At 33.6% G+C, this 10,812-nt stretch overlaps 1 pseudogene; it reads left to right on the top strand.

Moving 5' to 3' along the window:
• The window catches only part of LOC113064393 (formin-binding protein 1-like), a 30,624-nt pseudogene that overhangs the window by 9,369 nt on the left and 10,443 nt on the right, over positions 1-10,812 (top strand).

Below are 10,812 nucleotides of genomic sequence, written 5' to 3'. Positions count from 1 at the left end.
TAACAATAATATAATAGCATAGAGTCAGTGCGAGTGGATTTTGAGGTTTGTGAGTGAATTTAGGGGAAGTCATTGAGTCTGAAAACAAAAGTGTGTTATTTTGAGTGCACTACATTCTCCAGTCACAGCGATAACAGCATCTCTTCCATTTAAATGAGAGTTTTTGTCTTTTTATTGATTTCTGCGTCATCACACCAGGTAGCCCCGCCCGCAATGAAATCTCATTGGTTAAAAATCTAATTACGCATAACGGTATATTAAACATCAGACAAGTTTGAAACTAATTATATCTTTAGAAAACCATGCGATTTTAATCATCTGAATGTTAATGTTCTTGCAAAGATGTAGGAAGATGCAAAACATGTGTGGGCTCTTATTTAGCATATATGTTTAAGTCCATGTGGCTTTTAGGGGTATAATTAATCAAATTAATTTTAACAATATAGAATAATCAATAATATTTAATTCTCCCTCTTTTAGGCACGGCAGCAGGCTCAGATGAGACACCAGATGGCTTCTGACAGCAAGAATGAATATTCCTCATACCTCCAGAAGTTCAACCAGGAACAGAACGAACATTATTACACCATCATCCCTAATATCTTCCAGGTGCACACGCACACACACACACACACACACACACACACACACACACACAGAAACATTCACTGGGAATGAATAAGCTACTAATATTGTTTTTTATTTGCATGCACCAGCTGTATTATTTATGAATTCACTATTGTGAATAATGCAAATGAAAGTAACAGCATAAACACACCCCAAAACACGATATGCATGGAACAGTTCCTGATCTCTCAGATCTCTACTCAAATATACACACACTAAATCTGTGTGTGTGTGTGTGTGTGTGTGTGTTTTGAGAGCAGAAGATCCAGGCAATGGAGGAGAAGAGGATAGAGCGAATGGGCGAGTCACTGAAGACATATGCAGAGGTGGACCGACAGATTCTGCCCATCATTGGGAAATGCCTGGACGGAATAACACAAGTAGCCGAGTCCATCGAACCCAAGAATGTAAGTAACACACTCTGTCGCATCCTTTTCTGTTCAAAATACCTCTTAGTCTCTCATAGAAACTCAATCTAAATTGAACAAGACACATCTCCTGACACATTTAACCTCATTACTGACTCCATCGCTGATCTAGGATCAGTCTCTGGCTGTTTGGTTAGACATTTCATAGAAAAGGAATGGCAAAGAACAGGGCTGTGAAATGTCTTCAACTGCTGTTTGGGTCTATAAGATGTTTTACAGTCTTGGGCTCATCAAGGCTTCATTTATTTGATTAGAAATTCAGTGAAATTGTGAAATATTATTACCATTTAAAGTAGCTTTTTTCTATTTGAATATATTGTAAAATGTAATTTATTCCTGTGATCAAACCTGTATTTTCAGCATCATTACTCCCACTCTTTAGTGTCACATGATCCTTCAGAAATCATAATATGCTGATTTGCTGCTCAGAAACATTTCTGATTATTATGATCAATGTTGAAAACAGTGCTGCTTCATATTTTTGTGGCAAAGTTTTGTCAGGATTCATAAATGAATAGAAAGTTCAAAAGAACAGCATTTATTGGAAAGCGAAATCTTTTATAAAATTATCAATTTAATGTTTCTTGCTAAATAAACAATTAAGTAATAATTAAAAAAGTAACAACAACAAAGATCTTACAGACCCCAAAATATATTTTTTTAAAACGTTGTTTGAGGTTTATGTACTAGACATACGTATTTTCAATTATATAGCTAATATTGAAATAAGGATATTAGTAATAATGACACAATATTACATATTGAAGGCTTTGCAATTGGTTTGCCCTTTACAGCCTTATTATCATTTGAGACAAATTAAATATGCCATCTAAAAAGATATCCTATGATGTAGGTTTTTAATGCATATTTTCCTGTCTTTTTAATTATTTACTGACAGTGCAATTGCAGAAATGATGTATTTAGAGATAGATATAATATTCAGTATATGAAACTGAAAGACAAAACCTCCTTTTAGAGGCATCCTCAAAAAGAAAAATGTGACAAGACATACTTTTGGGAAGGGATTGTTTTGTAGCAATACTAATGAGCTTATTTTATTTAAAACTAAAACCATTATTGTTACTTGAAATAACATGATATATATATAAGTGCTAATAAGTTTGAAGTAACAAACTGTTCTGAAAAACAAAAACACAGAATAAAATTGCTCAAACTCCCACAGTAAGACTGTCTGTGCTGCGTTCCCCTGCAGGACTCCTCTCAGGTCATAGAGTCGTATAAGTCTGGGTTCGAGCCTCCTGGTGATGTGGAGTTTGAAGACTACGGTCAGGCGATGAAGAGGACGGTGTCTGAGACCAGCCTCACGAACTCACGCACGGACAGCAAAGGGGACCGTTCCAGCAAGAGCAAGTGCAAACCTCTCTGGCCTTTCATCAAGAAAAACAAGGTAACACACACATACTGTACTTCCAAAACTCAAGTAATGAACAGCACAGACTGATCTGGAAGCTCATGAGAGTGATTGTTAGTTTTGATTTAGTTTATGCTTGTCTAATTTCATTTGTAGGTTGTTTGTATTTGTGTAGTTTTTTTTGTAGTGGTTGTAAATGCTCCCACCAGCGTTCTCCTTTCCCTTCTCTTTGTTCACCTGCACGAAAATACAAATGTTCCACGTTCATCCTGACGCTCCACCGATAACATACTAATGCACCGGCCCGAGATGCCTCACCTTTGACCTTTGACATTGCAGAGAAACGTAACCCTGTGAACCCTTTATTCCTGTGTTGTCCTTTCAAACCGAGAGTAACTTCCTTCTCCAGCCTCATCGTTGCTTTTCCCATGGTAACCACATTCTTATTCCTTTTCCTCGTCTTTCTTTGTCTTCTTGTGACCTTTGACATTTGTATCAAAGGCTTCGGTCTTACTGAGCATGCTCAGTCCAAACCCCCCTAACCTCGCAGGACCAGGATGTGAGCATTAACACTGTCATGCATATTTAATGAGGTGTGTCTGTGTGGCTATGGGTGGAATGGAAAACTAGTTGTCCATACTGTACAGAATATACACTTTTTACAGTTATTTATTATATATAGTTCAAAAGTTTTTTTGTATTATTTTATGCAATAAGGAAACATTAAACTGATTAAGTGACTATAAAGATATTTCTAATACAACATTTCACAATTAATGTTATTTTGAACTTTCTATTCATTCAGATGACACACTGTTTTCAACATTAATAATATTAAGAAATGTTTTGAGAAACAAATCAGCATATTAAAATGATTTCTGAAGGGTCATGTGACCCTGAAGAATGTAGCAATGATGCTGGAAATTCAGCTTTGCATCGCAGAAAAAAATTACACTTTATAATATATCCAAATAGAAAACAGTTATTTTAAATTGTAATAATTTTTCACACTATTACTGATTTAACTGTATTTTTGATCAGATAAATGAAGTCTTGGTGAGCAGAAATGACTTAAATACGTAATTAAATACATAATATATTTATTTTAATTCATGCAAAACTTCATGATACATACATTGTAGTCACATGATCACTTCATATTTAATTTGACAACAAGTGGCATCCAGTTGTCATTTCAGAAATAAATATGGTTATGCATTTGTAGTTCAGTTTTGTGTAAATATGTTGCAAAATTTGACAGTCTGTGTAATATTGTGACTGATATTCTGGAAATTAAATTTTTGTGGATTGCATTATGTGGTGTGCTTTGTTTTGTATACTACACATTTTGGCAAACGTACAGTAGTAGTCCATTTGCATATTGGGCATAATATACATATTGGTTAAAAAGTAATAGAAGTATGTAGTACTCTGTTCCAATCATAGCCTGTGTTTGTCAGTTCACGTCTATCCTGTGTGTGTTTTGTGTGCGTATTGTGTCTGTTTGTGATCAGAAATAACATAAAACATTATCACAAGACTTTACTTAGAATCTCTATAGAATAATACGGTCATCTAAACACTAAACGCTCACACGTCTCATGCACAGCTGTGTCTGATTAATGCTGTTTATGCCTGAGAAGGTTCTACAGGGTTAGAAGTAGAAATCGCTCTTGTGTTTACGTGTGATGGTGAAGATTATAGGAATCCTCTGGGTTCAATACGAGTTAAGCTCTGTTGGCAGCATCTGTGACATGCTGTCGAGTACCACAGGACATCAGCTCAACTTTGTAAAAACAAGGAGAAATGCTGTTTACTGCAATGCACTTACATGGGAAGTCAATAGAATTAAGTAGATCTGAAATATTAAAAATCATGTTTGTAAAGTAAAATAAAGTGGAAATAAAGCTAAATGTAAATAATATATATATAAAAAGTTGCCTTGGCTGCTAACTAAAATAAAACAAGTTGACATACTTAAATTACTAAAACTAAAACAAAATAATAAATTTATGCGTAAATAGCCATACGCAAAAAAAGTCCGGAATTTATGCTTAATTAATCTTTTTTTTTAAATATATGTAGCTATTTGAATTACCAATTAAAATGACAATAGCACAAAAAAAATTCTAAATTGAACAAAAATAAAAAATATCTAAAAATCGAATCAAATTCAAAATATTCATAAATGCTGTACAAGTATATAAATAATACTAAAATAAGGCAAGACATTTTGGGAGGGTTAAAAACAAAAATATTAATAACGCTAAAGCAATTATTTTTTAAATTGTTTTACAGAATATGTTATTTGAGCTGTAAAGTTGTATAAATCGTCCTTGTAGTGGAAGGACTACTTCTGGTTATGCAATTGTTCCATGGACTTCCCCTGTAAGTGCATTATTGCACACATCAGTTTGATTATTTCCTGTGGTGTTCGGCACACTTGTGCAGATTTCGACTTATCTCGGTTTTTCCAAATGCATGAAGAGCAGAATTTGTCTGTGATGTTTTAGCAGGTTGTCTAGTCTGTTGGGAACTGAACCGTTAATGTGAGCTCTCCAGAACGCACGTTCATTAATTTCTCCATCATGCTTTTGGCAGCTCGCTAATAAGAAAGTGAAAAAGAGAGAGAACAAGAGCGAATGGTTGACCTGAAATCAGTCTTTGTGCATTAGAGGAGTGTGTGTGTGTGTGTGTGTGTGTGCTGTGCATGCAATGTTTGTTAAAGGGACAGTTCAGCCAGAAATGAATCATTTACTCACCCTCACTGACTGACTTTCTTCCATGCAACACAAAAAGAAAAAAGGAATATTTATGCCGCTCTTTTGCCATGCAATGAAAGGGTCCCCATCCGCTTCAGTGACATTGGAAAAGCAGCATAAACATCTCTTTTTGAGTTCCACGGAAGAACCACAGTCATTGACGTGATGTATATTTCTGGGTGATCTGTCCCTTAAAATGGTTCTGCTGTGATTTGACCCCTGCATGTGACCCGGATGTACAGAACAGAGTTTAACGCACTAACTCTCTCGCTCACAGGGTTAATAACACCACAGCTGCAGCGTGTTTCTTTCAGTTGCCGTTTCTTTTACGTTCCGTTTTAGTTTGCGTTCTCCTTTGTTCTATTAATTGATTAATTGATTAATTGGTTTTATTTTTGGGTCCTTATTTCTCTTGTTTTGTGTTCCCCCTCCTTTTTTGTTTACCTCTTTCTGGATCGATTTGGTCCGCACCCCTCTCTCTCTCTCTCTCTCTCTCTCTCTCTGTGTTAACCTCTCTCACTCACTGGTCGCTGCTCTGTGGCTCGTGTCTTACCGGTAGCTTATGTCCCTGTTAACGTCCCCCATACCTCACCAGTCCCCCCTGACCCTCCCTCACCTTCTGCTGTGACCCCTGACCCTTGCCCCACTCCCCAGACCCCCAAACAGTCCAAGGAGCCCTTGTCCTACCGATTCAACGACCTCATGACCTCCAAGCCCAAAATGCACTGCCTCAGGAGCCTCCGGCGAGGGGTAAGTATCCGTGCATGCTGGCGTTCCACGTCTTCCACGTACACGTGTTAAAGTAAGTGTGTGGGTGCACGTGTGCCGCTCTGTGCCTGTCATCGCCTGTCATCTCATGTCTGTGTACGCTTCCATTGAGAAAAAAGGAGTCGAATGATTCATTTAAGGTGTTTTTGCATCATAATCTAAATATAACAATTAATGTCATAATGTGACTAATGCTGCCTTTAAGTCATGACAGAATCATATCATATTTGGAATTTAGGAAGGAATGTTTCTGTGCCTTGAGGTGATAAAAAAAAAAAAAAAAAAAAAAAAAAAAAAAAAAAATATATATATATATATATATATATATATATATATATATATATATATATATATATATATATATATATATATATATATATATATATATATATTTATTAATTTATTTATGTTATTTATTTAGCAATAATTCTTGTTTTAATGGATAGTAAACAGTGGTTGTATTGTTAATTTTTATGTTTTATTTTACATTTATTTATTATATTTTGTATAATATTATAGATTTTTGAGTAATATTTATTTATATGTATTGATTTTTAATGCTGTTGATATTTGTACATTTTCCAGAATTTAACTACATTTTGTGTTCGTCTTCTACCTAGACTTTTTAGTGTCCCTCTATAATGAAATTTTCTAATCATGGAAATTTTCTTTTTTTTTGTTTTTTTTTCTTAAGATCCTAAAAAATTGATTTTGAATACAGTTGGTTTATATATTTTGGTTGTACACAAATAAATACGTTATGGTATGGTATTTTTTTATTGCTAAGAATCTCTGCCACAACCAGTGTTATTTTAGTATTATTAGTATTAATATTTTGAATTAGATTTTATATTTATATTTTTAATTTCAATTTGTACTTTTTTAGTTTTTGAAAAATAGTAATTTTTTAATGTACTTTTGTCATTTTTATTAGTTTTATATTTCTATTTAGGGTTAATTTTCTTCAGTTTTAGGCTATGTAATTTAACATTATGAATTAGATTTTATATTTACACTTTCTGTTTTTATTTTTACTTTTCGTTTTTATAAAAAAAATATTTTTACGTTTTAGTAAATTTTGTTATATGCTTTTGTCATTTTTATATATATATTTTTTACAGATTTCTATTTAGCATGATTTTTTTTTTTCATAAATTTTAGTGCTAATTATTTCAGTTATTTGCTAAGTCAGTATTTTTGTTCACGGTTTTTACAATTATCTTTTCCATCTAATATTTATGTTATTTAATTTAAATTTAGTTTTAATAAAACCATCACGGCAAGCATTTTAGAAAACAATTGAGTTTTTACCAAAAAACAAACAAACAAACTTACATTTAAATATTGTATTATATTAAATTATGCTAAATTAAAACATTATTCCTTGCCCTTTATTTTATTGCACTTGTGCTAAAAACTGTTCCTGCCTTTGTGGAAACGTGTGAATTAAATATGAAACTGAATGTTTTTCATACCAAATGAAAAATGACCACACATGTCTAAATATTGACTTTGAAGGACTTGAAGGCAGCATTAGCTTCTGAAGCGATGATGTCATAGTATGCCTCGGAATCCGCTGGCGATGATGTCATGATTCTGGAAGCAACACTGGAATTGTTTATATCTTTCGGCTCCTTTTTCCTCCACCTCACGCAGCTGATGAAATCCACTCTTGTCTCTCGTTCTCTCTCTCTCTCTCTCTCTCTGTCAGTCTCTCTCTCTTTCTAATGTTTTGTTGTTTGCGTTTAAACATGATTTCACTGTCTCACGTTTTTCAGATACGTGCAAACACAGTTATACACACGGGGCGCCAGTCGAAGGCACCCTGCGGTGACAGATAAAATAAAAAAGGGTGCTCAAACATAAAGGTTTATCCTGAGTAATGCGATTACACAAACACACAGAAACAATGTCTTCTATTTACACACACGCTGACATGTGACTTTCTGATAAAGTCAGCCCAGATTCACCTTCCCTTCAGGAAGGCCGTCCACATGTTTCCGTGCGTGTGGAGAGATTCAGACTTTTGAATGACTTTGTTAGATAACAGACTCAAAACAGAGCAGATAACGGAGCAGATCCCGCTTTCCCATGTCCCTGTGCAAAGCTCCGATATTTTTCTCTTTTCAAACTGCACTGATATTCCTCTCAGCTTCACAAGGATAGATGGCCAGTAAACAAAAAAACTGATTTATCATTTCCTGTTTTTGACCGATCATCTGTCAGAGAGTGCTGAAGCGTATTGTCCACATCTTCAACAGTAATGCTTGCGGCATGAATCAGGTCACCGCTGAAGAAAGAAAGGATGTTATAGACACAAATGTTTCAAACTAGAGGAACAGAATTGAACACATGAAGGTCTTTGATAATTTCATTCTCTCCATTTGTGCTCCTGGCTTGTTTATGATATATGTGTTTATGGTTTACATGATTTGATCCACACTACTCTTCAAAAATTTGAGGTCGGCATAAAGTTAAGGCTTATATTCAGCAAGGACGCATTAAATTGATTAAAAGTGATGTCTTTATAATGTTACAAATGTTTTCTTTTGAACTTTGTATTCATCAGAGAAAATTACTTCCCCAAAAATATGAAGCAGCACAACTTTTTCCAACATTGATAATGATCGGAAATGTTTCTTTACCATTAAATCAGCATATTAGAATGATTTCTGAAGGGTCATGTGACACTGAAGACTGGAGGAATGATGCTGAAAATTTAGCTTTGATCACAGAAATAAATTATATTTTAAAATATATGAACATAGAAAACACTTGTTTTAAATTGCAATAATATTTCATAATTTTGTAGTTTTTACTGTATATTTAATCAAGCAAATGCAGCCTTGGTGAGAATTAGATACTTAGCTAAAGACTACTGACCCCAAACTTTTCAATGGTAGTGTGTTTTAGAGCATTTTTACTGAAGGAGTTGGATTTGTATTCATTTGTATTATTGTTATTTTTGCTGGCTGCGCTACAAGACTGTAATTTATACAACTATGACATGTCACTTATTTATTATGTAAGACTATAATAATCAGAGAACATCTTAAAGATTAATGTCAGTGTGTTTTGGTGTCAGTTAGGTGTGTGTGTGTGTTTGAATTGGATGTTTGCAGGTTTATTGATGCAGAAAGTGTGTATGTGTGTTTATCCCAGTGTAAAACTGCTTTGAGTGTATATTTCTGTATTGAAGTGTGCTTGTTGAGAGATGGGGTGTGCATGAGTGTGTGTTTGTATAGTCATGTGTGAGTGTGTGTTTAATTAGGGTTTATTTTTTGCTGCAGTCTGCCCATTCTCTCTATTATAATAAAGAAATCATGAAGAGGACTCTCGGTCGGCCTACGTATGCTTTCGAGGCCAGGCAATATGTCGTAAGTGTGTGAGAGGAGGCAAGAGTGTGTGTGGGTTTACTTAGGCATACTTAGGTAATACAAATTTTCCAGATATTTTGAGACATGTTCATTTTGGAAAAATAAGTACATTTTGTTTGGGTGTGTATATATATATATATATATATATATATATATATATATATAATTTTTAACTCAATATTTTCTATTAGGGTTTGGGTAAGTTTTTGATTATTAGGATTAGATATTATTATTATTATTATTAAAACAGAGTTGTGTGTGTGTGTGTGTGCTTGAATGATAGTTGAAATAAGAGTAAATACATTTCACAGACTTAACCTCATTTTTTTATTAATGTGATATTGTTCAAAAATGTGAATTTCTTCATTAATTTGTATCACTTTGAATTCATCCCTTGAATGAGGTTAATGTCTGATTTTTCGCTATTAAAATCCATTTGTAATTGAGAAGAGTTACATCATCATTAATTGACTCCCTCATTGGCTCTTCTGGCTTTTGCCCCACCTCCCATGTGCAACCCCAGCAGCCTGGCTCCGCCCCCTGTGCTCTGGCAACAAATCAGCTTGTGTGGGAGGGGTTAATTCTCAAAGTGTCACGAGTGCGACTTCTGAATGCTAGGCTTGTGTATCATATTTGAGCCTTCCGCTGCTCGTAACACTTTATCAAACACAACGATACGTTCAGAATTCACCCCTTTTGGTGGCATTTTGCTGCTTTTGATATATTGGATGTTTATCTGTATGTACATCACGTTCACACAAACAATCCCGTCTGTGTATGCTATCTATATCCGTTATAAATGTATTGAATTCTACATCCTGCTGGCACATTCATGAGTTTGAGAACATTGAATTGTACGTTCGTTTCAGTGTGTTTACGCATTTGTCAAAATATATGTCAAAACTATAAAAAAAATAAAAATAAATAACTCCATACTTTGAGCACCCTAAAATATGAAGAAGTCCAGACAATAATGTATGTCTTCAAAGAAATATAGAGGTTGTTGCTCTCACAGCTTCCTTAAAATTAAAGTAATAAATATATATTTTTCATAATCTGCATGCCTTATTTCCAACTGCAGTCATTAAATAAAGTAATAAATAAATGAACAAACAACCTAATTATATATTTTGTGTTTTTTATTTGAATAATTATTTATGTACATGTGTTTTTTATCTCAAGTTTTTTTTATGTGAAATCATATTTTTTGCATGATAATCATGCTTTATTCCAAGGTGCACAAAATAAATATAACTTTTTAAATAAATAAATAATAAATATTCATTTTTTTCATGCATTTTGCATATTTTGATTCATGTTAATTTTCTAAAATTCTATATGCTGCATTTTGCATAATCATACTTTATTTTTAAAATAAATCCTTATATTTCATTTTTATTTTCAAGATTTGTTTATTACATTTAAAATTTTTATTTAATTTACATCTCATTTTAAATAATGTTTTTTGTTTTAAAAAA

This window comes from Carassius auratus, chromosome 46 (assembly GCF_003368295.1).
Source record: "Carassius auratus strain Wakin chromosome 46, ASM336829v1, whole genome shotgun sequence".
NCBI lineage: Eukaryota > Metazoa > Chordata > Actinopteri > Cypriniformes > Cyprinidae > Carassius > Carassius auratus.
The sequence above is the reverse complement of the archived record's forward strand: the minus strand, read 5'-3'. Positions and strand labels throughout refer to the sequence as shown.